This window comes from Meriones unguiculatus, chromosome 18, assembly GCF_030254825.1.
Source record: "Meriones unguiculatus strain TT.TT164.6M chromosome 18, Bangor_MerUng_6.1, whole genome shotgun sequence".
Classification (NCBI taxonomy): domain Eukaryota; kingdom Metazoa; phylum Chordata; class Mammalia; order Rodentia; family Muridae; genus Meriones; species Meriones unguiculatus.
In genome coordinates, this window is record NC_083365.1 from 4,012,599 (window position 1) to 4,021,816 (window position 9,218).

General features: G+C 37.0%; 1 pseudogene; it reads right to left on the minus strand.

Moving 5' to 3' along the window:
* Positions 1–5,083: 5,083 nt before the first annotated feature.
* On the minus strand, positions 5,084–6,061 carry LOC110541299 (olfactory receptor 10AG1-like; annotated as a pseudogene).
* Between the last annotated feature and the right edge of the window lie 3,157 nt (positions 6,062–9,218).

A 9,218-nucleotide genomic window follows, 5' to 3' on the forward strand; every position in this document is an offset into this window, starting at 1 on the left:
GCACATATCTAAACATAGTAAAGGCAACATACAACAAGCCTATAGCCAACATCAAACTGAACGGAGAGAAACTTAAAGCAATCCCACTAAACTCAGGGACAAGACAAGGCTGCCCACTCTCTCCATATCTCTTCAACATAGTGTTGGAAGTCCTTGCTAGAGCAATAAGACAGTTGAAGGAGATCAAGGGGATACAAATTGGAAAGGAAGAAGTCAAATTATCACTATTTGCAGATGATATGATAGTATACATGAGTGACCCCAAAAACTCTACCAGGGAACTCCTACAGCTGATAAACACCTTGTATCCAGCAAAGTGGCTGGATACAAAATTAACTCAAAAAAATCAGTAGCCCTCCTGTATACAAAAGACAAAAGGGCTGAGAAAGAAATTAGGGAAACAACACCCTTCACAATAGCCACAAATGACATAAGGTACCTAGGAGTAACCCTAACCAAGCAAGTGAAAGACTTGTTTGAAAAAAAACTTTCAAGTCTCTGAAGAAAGAAATTGAAGAGGAAACCAGAAGATGGGAAGATCTCCCATGCTCATGGCTTGGCAGGATTAACATAGTAAAAATGGCCATCTTACCAAAAGCAATCTACAGATTCAATGCAATTCCCATCAAATTACCAACACAATTCTTTACAGACCTGGAAAGAAAAATTCTCAACTTCATATGGAATAACAAGAAACCCAGAATTGCTAAAACAATCCTCTACAATAAAAGATCTTCTGGAGGTATCTTCATCCCTGATCTTAAGTTGTACTATAGAGCAACAGTTTTAAAAACTGCATGATACTGGCATAGAAACAGAATGGTGGATCAATGGAACCAAACAGAGGACCCAGAAATAAACCCACACACTTATGGACACCTGATTTTTTACAAAGATGCCAAAACCATACAATGGAATATGATAGCATCTTCAACAAATGGCACTGGTCCAACTGATGTCTACATTTAGAAAAATAAAAATAGATCCATACTTATCACCCTGCACAAAACTGAAGTCCAAGTGGATGAAAGACCTCAACATAAAACCAGACACATTAAATCGGCTAGAAAAAAAAAGTGGGGAATATCCTAGAACTCATTGGTACAGGAGAAAACTTCCTGAACAGAACACCAACAGAACAGGCTCTAAGAGCAACAATCAATTAATGGGACCTCATGAAACTGAAAAAGCTTCTGCAAAGCAAAAGACACTATCATCAAAACAAAGCAATTGCCTACAGATTGGGAAAGAATCTTTACCAACCCTTTATCTGACAAAGGACTCATATCCAGTATATATAAATAACTAAAGAAGCTGCAAAGCAGCAAACCAAGTAATCCACTTAAAAAAATGGGGAACAAAGCTAAACAGAGAATTCTCTGTAGAAGAATATCGAATGGCAGAGAAGCACTTAAAGAAATGCTCAACCTCATTAGCCATTAGGGAAATGAAAATCAAAACAACCCTGAGATTTCACCTTACACCCATGAGAATGGCCAAGATGAAAAACTCAAGTGACAACACATGCTGGAGAGGTTGTGGAGAAAGGGGAACCCTTCTCCACTGCTGGTGGGAATGTAAACTTGTACAACCACTCTGGAAATCAATCTGGCATTTTCTCAGACAACTAGGAATAGCGCTTCCCCAAGATCCAGCCATACCACTCCTAGGCATATATCCAAAAGAGGCTCAAGTACACAAAAAGGACATTTGCTCAACCATGTTTGTAGCAGCTTTATTTGTAATAGCCAGAAGCTGGAAACAACCCAGATGCCCCTTAACTGAAGAATGGATGCAGAAATTGTGGTACATCTATACAATGGAATAGTACTCAGCAGTGAAAAATAAGGAAATCATGAAATTTGCAGGTAAATGGTGGGACCTGAAAAGGATCATCCTGAGTGAGTTGTCCCAGAAGCAAAAAGACACACATGGTATATACTCATTCATATAGACATACAACAGAGGACAAACCCACTTAAATCTGTGCATCTAAAGAAACTAAGAAAGAGAGAGGACCCTAACTAAAACAGTCAATCCCCATCCTGAAAGGCAAAGAGGATGGATATCAGAAAAAGAAGAAAACAGGAAACAACCTAGGAACCTTCTACAGAGGGCTTCTGAAAGCCAGAAGAATAAAATAGGAAACAAACTAGGAACCTGCCACAGAGGGCCTCTGAAAGTCTCTGCCCTACAGACTATCAAAGCAGATGCTGAGCCTGATGGCCAACTGTTGGGCAGAGTGAATGGAATTTTATGTAAGAATTGGGAAATAGTAAGAGCTGGAGAGGACTGAGTCTCCACAAGGAGAGCAATAGAACAAGAAAATTTGAACACAGGGAACTTCCCAGAGACTCATATTCCAACCAAGGACTATTCATGGAGATAACCTAGAACCCCTGCACAGATGTAGCCCATGGCATTTCAGTGTCCAAATGGGTTACATAGTAATGTGAAGAGGGACTGCCTCTGACATAATCTGATTGGCCTGCTCTTTGATCACCTCCCCCTGATGAGGGAGCAGCCTTACCAAGCCCCAGAAGAGGACAATGCAGCCACTTTTGATGAGAACTGATAGACTAAGATCAGAAAGGAGAGGAGAACCTCCCCTATCAGTGGACTTGGGGAGTGGCATGCATGCAGAAAGGAGAGGGAGGGTGGGATCGGGAGGGAGGAGGGAGGGACTTATGGGGGGATACAACATGAATAAAGTGCAATTTATAAAAAAATTTAAAAAATTCAAATAAATTAAAAAAAAGAAAAAAGGGAATTTAAAAAGAAAAAAAAAAAGAACTTATCTTGAATCCCACCAGACATTTTGATATTGGAATTTTGAACTGCTAAGAGTTTTTTAAGCTATTTCTTGAAGTGCTTCTCTACCATTAGAGATCCTTTGTTGAGAATTTTCTGTTAGCTCTATACCCGTTTGAACTGGGTTATTTAGTTTGTTGGTGCCCAATTTCTTGAGTTATTTATATAGAAAATATCATCCTGAATGAGTTAACCCAGACCCAGAACGACACACATGACAAGAGCCTAGCATAATGGTCCTCTGAAAAACTTCACCCAGAAACTCATGAAAATAGATGCAGAGACCTTTAGCCAAATATTAGGAAGAGCTCATGGAATCTTGTGAAAGAGAGGGCCAAAGATTGAAGAAGTTAGAGAGGTCAAGGACACCACAAGAAGATCTACACAATTAACTAACTTGGGCCCATTTGGTCCCACATAGACTGAACTCTCAAAGAGAGGTCATTCATGGCACAGACCTAGGCCCTCTGCACATATGTAACAGTTGTGCAACTTGGCCTTCCTGTGGACCTTCTAACAGCAGGACCAGAGGCTGTCTCTGTTGCCTGCTTTTGAATTCCTTTCCCCTAACTGGGCTGCCATGTTTAGCCTCAGTAGGAGACACATGCAGTCCTACTGCATCTTGATATGCCAAGGCAGGTTGATATCCTTGGGAGGCCTCCAGTTCTCTGAGGAGAAAGGGAGGGGGTGAGTGAGAGACTGGGAGGAGAAGAGGGAAGGGAAGTTTTGATTGGGATGTAAAGTAAATAAATAAATCAGTTTTAATGAAAAAGTCCTCAACAATAGTTAACTGCATTTTGCTATTAGATTTCAAGAGGATTGGGAAAGAAGATGAAGTTCTTCCAAATGGCTCATATAATGCATTACTCTCTTCCAGTAGAATATATATTATATTTGAAATATAAGGCTTTATGTATGGAATAGTTTTCTGATGGGTTTTCATTTTCTGGCTTATTTAAACTGCCTCTAGGGACAAATATGTGTGTATCTCAGGATTAACCATTTGTATAGTCTAGATTCAAAATGCCCATTTCACCAAAATTTTTCTCATGTTTCTTCCCTTCAAATCTTAAATACTGAAAAGTACTCCTCTCTAGCCAAATAATGTATCATAACATAAATTTTACAAAAAAAATCGATAAAAACACTATGATCTTTATTATTGAGTAATTTTCTTTAATCAGTGCATATAGTATTGCTTGTGGTATTGAATTAAATTCGCTACCACATGTGTTTTATTCATACAGTCAAGATATAATTTATTATCATAGATGTTTATTTGTAAAGTCAACAGTATTAAACATTGTAATATATTTATTTCAAGTGGGGTATTTTTATTTGGTGAAATAAACTTTCAAATGTGTAAAGGGCTAGCAATATACCTCTGTTAAGCATCTTTAGAAAACATAAATTATATTGTAATATTAGAAAGCATAAACAAAATTTCAAAGCTAACAATAGTATAAACACCACAGAACCAATATGCAATGTGAAAAAAATCATTTTAAAAATATTCAGATACCACTTACAAAGGTGATTATATCACATTTTATCTGAATGTTTATGCAAGCAATGGCTTTTCTCTGTATAATTTCTCATTGTCTGGAGGAAGCCTAGGGTGGGGAGTTTTTGTCATAGAAAGGTTTATAATATAGAAAAATTAAGTCATAATGCTGAACTTAACATTTCATTGGCGGGAGCTAAGTGTGTGGGAAATGAAGGAAGAAAATACATATGTGTATATTTCTTCTTTTTCCAAGTATTACATCCTGACATCGGTTTCCCCTCTCCTTGCTCCTCCTAGTCCCTCCACCCTATTTCTTCTCTCCCTCAGATCCACTCCTCCTCTGTTTCCCTTCAGAAAAGAGCAGGTGTCCCAGGGAAAATAGCTGAAAATTGCATAACTACTTACAATAAGACTAGGCACAAACCCTCCTTTGAAGGCTTGAGGAGGAAACCCAGTAGGAGAAAAAGTGTCCCAAAAGCAGGCGACAGAAGAAAAATAAATTAAAGAACAGAAGGACAGAGGATTGGAGTGACAATTTTCCTGAGCCAAAACACAATCATGTCTTGTTGACTGACAAAACTCTACCAATATAAAGCAAGGTGAAGCACTGATGCTTAAAATCACAATATTGTTAACGAACCTACAGATAATTATGAGACGATTAACAGGAAATAATAAGATCAGTTTATTTGCTCATTCACAAAATGAAATTATGTTCTAATTAAATGTACAAAACCAAATACAATTTATCTGACTTTAATTGTCTCACAGTGCTAACAATCTGCTAAATAATTTCCTCAGTGCCCCTGTGACATCTTTGTTCCTCAGGCTATATATCAGGGGATTGAACATTGGAGTCAAAATGGTGTAAAACAGAGAGAGGGGTTTGTCTATCCCCTCATGCTTATTGGACTTTGGTTTTAAATAAGTGATACTAGCTGATCCATAAAATAAAAATACAATTATAAGGTGGGAAGAGCAGGTGGAAAAGGCTTTGGTCCTTCCTGTGTTTGATGACAACTTCAAGATGGCTGAGATGATTCTGCTGTAAGATGCAAGGATCAACATGAATGGAACAGTGACAATAAATACAGCAAATATAAAGACCACAATCTCCTTCACAATGATGTTTCCACATGCCAATTTGAGCAGTGGAGGTATGTCACAGAAGAAGTGATTGATTTGGTTAGATTCACAAAAGGGCAGAGACAAAACCTGTTATGTCTGCCCCACCTGAATGGGGATTCCAATGACCCAGGAGCCAACTAGTAGCTGGGTACACACCTTGTGACTCATGACCACAGGATAATGCAGAGGATTGCAGATGGCCACATACCGGTCATAGGCCATCACAGCCAGGAGGAAGCATTCAGTGGCCCCCAGAATAAGAAATAGGCACATTTGTGTAGCACAGGCAAAAAAGGGAATATTTCCTTTCAGTGTGAAAAGATCCATAAGCATTCTAGGAAGAGTGACAGAAACATAACATATTTCTAGGAAAGAAAAATTGTTGATGAAAGTACATGGGTGTTTGCAGAGTGGGTCAACCTTTGTGATTAGAATGATGATTCCATTCCCCAGCAGGATAATCATGTAGATGAGCAGGAAGATCCCAAAGAGAAACCACTGCAATTTGGGAATATCGGAAAACCCCAAGAGAACAAATTCTGTAGGAAGAGTAAGATTTGTTTCTATAATTTTAAATTTGTTTGCTCTTTGTAGATTCACATGTTTGGATTGCATTTTAGTCTTTTCAATTAGATTGTGGTGCGTGTTTTACTCATTATGACTTCTAAGTTTCTTTCTGAATCTTGCGGTTTGTTATTCTGGGTGATATACTCTGAAACTAGAAGCAGTGAACTCACATGAATAAAAATTGAAACAGTTTTATCAGTAAAGTCTTCCAAATAAACTGACCATGATATATATATTCTAATTGTATCAACAAAATCATAAAACTATGCATTTTTTATTCACTTGCCATAGCAGAAGAATAACATGCGACGACTTGGTGTTGATATTCCAGTATAACACACTTCCCTAGCCTCCCTTGCTCTCTCCCTTTTCATGGCCTCCGAATTTGTTCAAGCTAGTTCCTAACTTTAAAAAACATCAAATCTTTCAAAATATTTATTTTTATTTAAAATTATTTATCTTTGAATTGCAAAAATAACATTGATGTCCTGGAGGGCTTAGCCTCATTAATTTTATTTACTTGTCAACTTCCAATCTTACCTGCAGTCTGAGACAAACGGGACTTACAGTTTGGCTTAATGCACCGATGAGTTGATAAGGGTTCTCAGTTTCGCTTTCTGTGTGTGGGATGACTTAGCTTTTTAATGTGTACACAGCTGGGACTGGCATTCTTTTACAGGGTTTTCCTTTCGTTTGTGTAGTAATAACTACCTGCTGTTATTGGTCTATGACCTCGGGATATATTTGAATTAATAATTAAATGTATTAAACAATATTCATGTTTATTTTTGTTAGTTTATACCCACTTTCAGCAATCATAAGATCATTTCAATGGGTAGGGTAAAAAACGGTGTTGGGGAATAAAAAAGCAATAAATGTTGTAATTACATTATAATCTCAACCAATTAATCAAAATAACCTACTGTTTGACATAGCTATAGCATAAGCCCTGAAAGAAGTGACCTTCTACTCCACAAATACTCAGTCATGTTTGATTGTGATGAAAAGTGTAATCATGAAGTTTGACAGTAAAAGAATATAACTATAAAAGTGTATATTGCTTAAGACATCCAGACCCAGAGAAACAACTTAAGAAACAAACAACAATAAACAAACATTAAAAATATTATTTTAAATCTGATTTAAAAGTACTTTCTGACTTCTCATTTCTGAAATATTTAAATTTCTTTTCATTGATGGACTGCATGGTGTTATTTCATTTCAACCTAGGAAAGTTTTTTTTTAATATTTTGTTTTTTTTCTCTCTCTCTTTCTGTGTGTGTATGGGGGTGGTGTATGGTGGGGCAGGTCAAGGAGGGTGTTGTAAAAATTCTCATGAGGAGAATTACAGCTCACATGAGGAGGTCACAGGACATTTTCTTGTATCCTGTGGAATCCAGGGATTAAACTCAAGTTATCAAGCTTAGTAACAATTTACTTTGCTGTTGAGCCATTTATACAGACCTCAGTCATGAATATCAGTTACATAACCCACCTAATTATGTATATTCACTCCATCAGCCTATTGTTTTTAATACTGAATTCTAGTTTTGGTTCATGAGAATGCCAAGCTTACAGTCTTCTCTTTCTTTTACTTTTTTCACATGATGATTACTACTATATATTGAACTCAATATATGTACAGCTGTCAGAAAAGCTATTTTGTTTATTGTGAAATTTCCCATTAATAGAAGGGATTTAAGTGTTTATTAATTAATTTTATCATTTTACATAGTAAAAATAAGCTGTATTTGCCCCTACTACTCATTGCACAGGAAGAAATCAAATGTGAACGTTTGCATAAAGCAAGGTGTTGTGGTGCCCTTCCGTAACCCAGTTCTTTGTGAGGCTGAGGCAAGAGCACTGGTGGGAGCTCAATAAAGTAAAACATAGAGCATTTTCCTAGTCAGAGATCTTGTTTCAAAATGTAAGTATGTTTTCATATTTCACTTTTTTTTTCTTTTTTAAAAGAAAAGTCTTCATTCTTTTTATCTGTTTGTTTTATTGAGTTTCCATTTGTTAAATAAAGGACATAAGCAGAGATAAAGGTTGGGGAAATGAGGTCAATGGTACAGTAACTGGTATATGTTGTTTTCTCACACAACAAAGGAAAAATTGTAGCATATGTTACAATGTGTCTTATGGTAGGAAAACCTGCAGAGAGAGGTACAGACAAACAAACACAAAGTATGTATTTGCCTACTGCTGTGAAGCCAAAACTTTAGAACTACTCAGAGAGTGCTTAATGGGTCCTCTGTTCAGTTCCATTGATCCACCATTCTGTTTCTATGCCAGGACCATGCAGTTTTTAAAACTGTTGCTCTATAGTACAACTTAAGATCAGGGATGAAGATACCTCCAGAAGATCTTTTATTGTAGAGGATTGTTTTTAGCAATTATGGTTTTCTTGTTATTCCATATGAAGTTGAGAATTTTTCTTTCCAGGTCTGTAAAGAATTGTGTTGGTAATTTGATGGGAATTGCATTGAATCTATAGATTGTTTTTGGTAAAATGGCCATTTTTACTATGTTAATCCTGCCAAGCCATGAACATGGGAGATCTTTCCATCTTCTCATATCTTCTTCTAATTCTTTCTTCAGAGACTTGAAATTTTTTTCATACAAGTCTTTGACTTGCTTGGTTAGGGTTACTCCGAGGTACCTTATGTCATTTGTGGCTATTGTGAAGGGTGTTGTTTCCCTAATTTCTTTCTCAGCCCTTTTGTCTTTTGTATATAGGAGGGATACTGATTTTTTTGAGTTAATTTTGTATCCAGCCACTTTGCTGGATACAAGGTGTTTATCAGCTGTAGGAGTTCCCTGGTAGAGTTTTTGGGGTCACTCACATATACTATCATATCATCTGCAAATAGTGATAATTTGACTTCTTCCTTTCCAATTTGTATCCCCTTGATCTACTTCAACTCTCTTATTGCTCTAGCAAGGACTTCCAGCACTATGTTGAAGAGATATGGAGAGAGTGGGCAGCCTTGTCTTGTCCCTGATTTCAGTCGGATTGCTTTAAGTTTTTCTCCATTCAGTTTGATGTTGGCTATAGGTTTGCTGTATATCGCCTTTACTGTGTTTAGATATGTGCCTTGTATCCCTGATCTCTCCAATACTTTAAACATGAATGGATGTTGGGTTTTGTCAAATGCTTTTTCAGCATCTAGGGAGATTATCATGTGTTTTTTTTCTTTCAGTT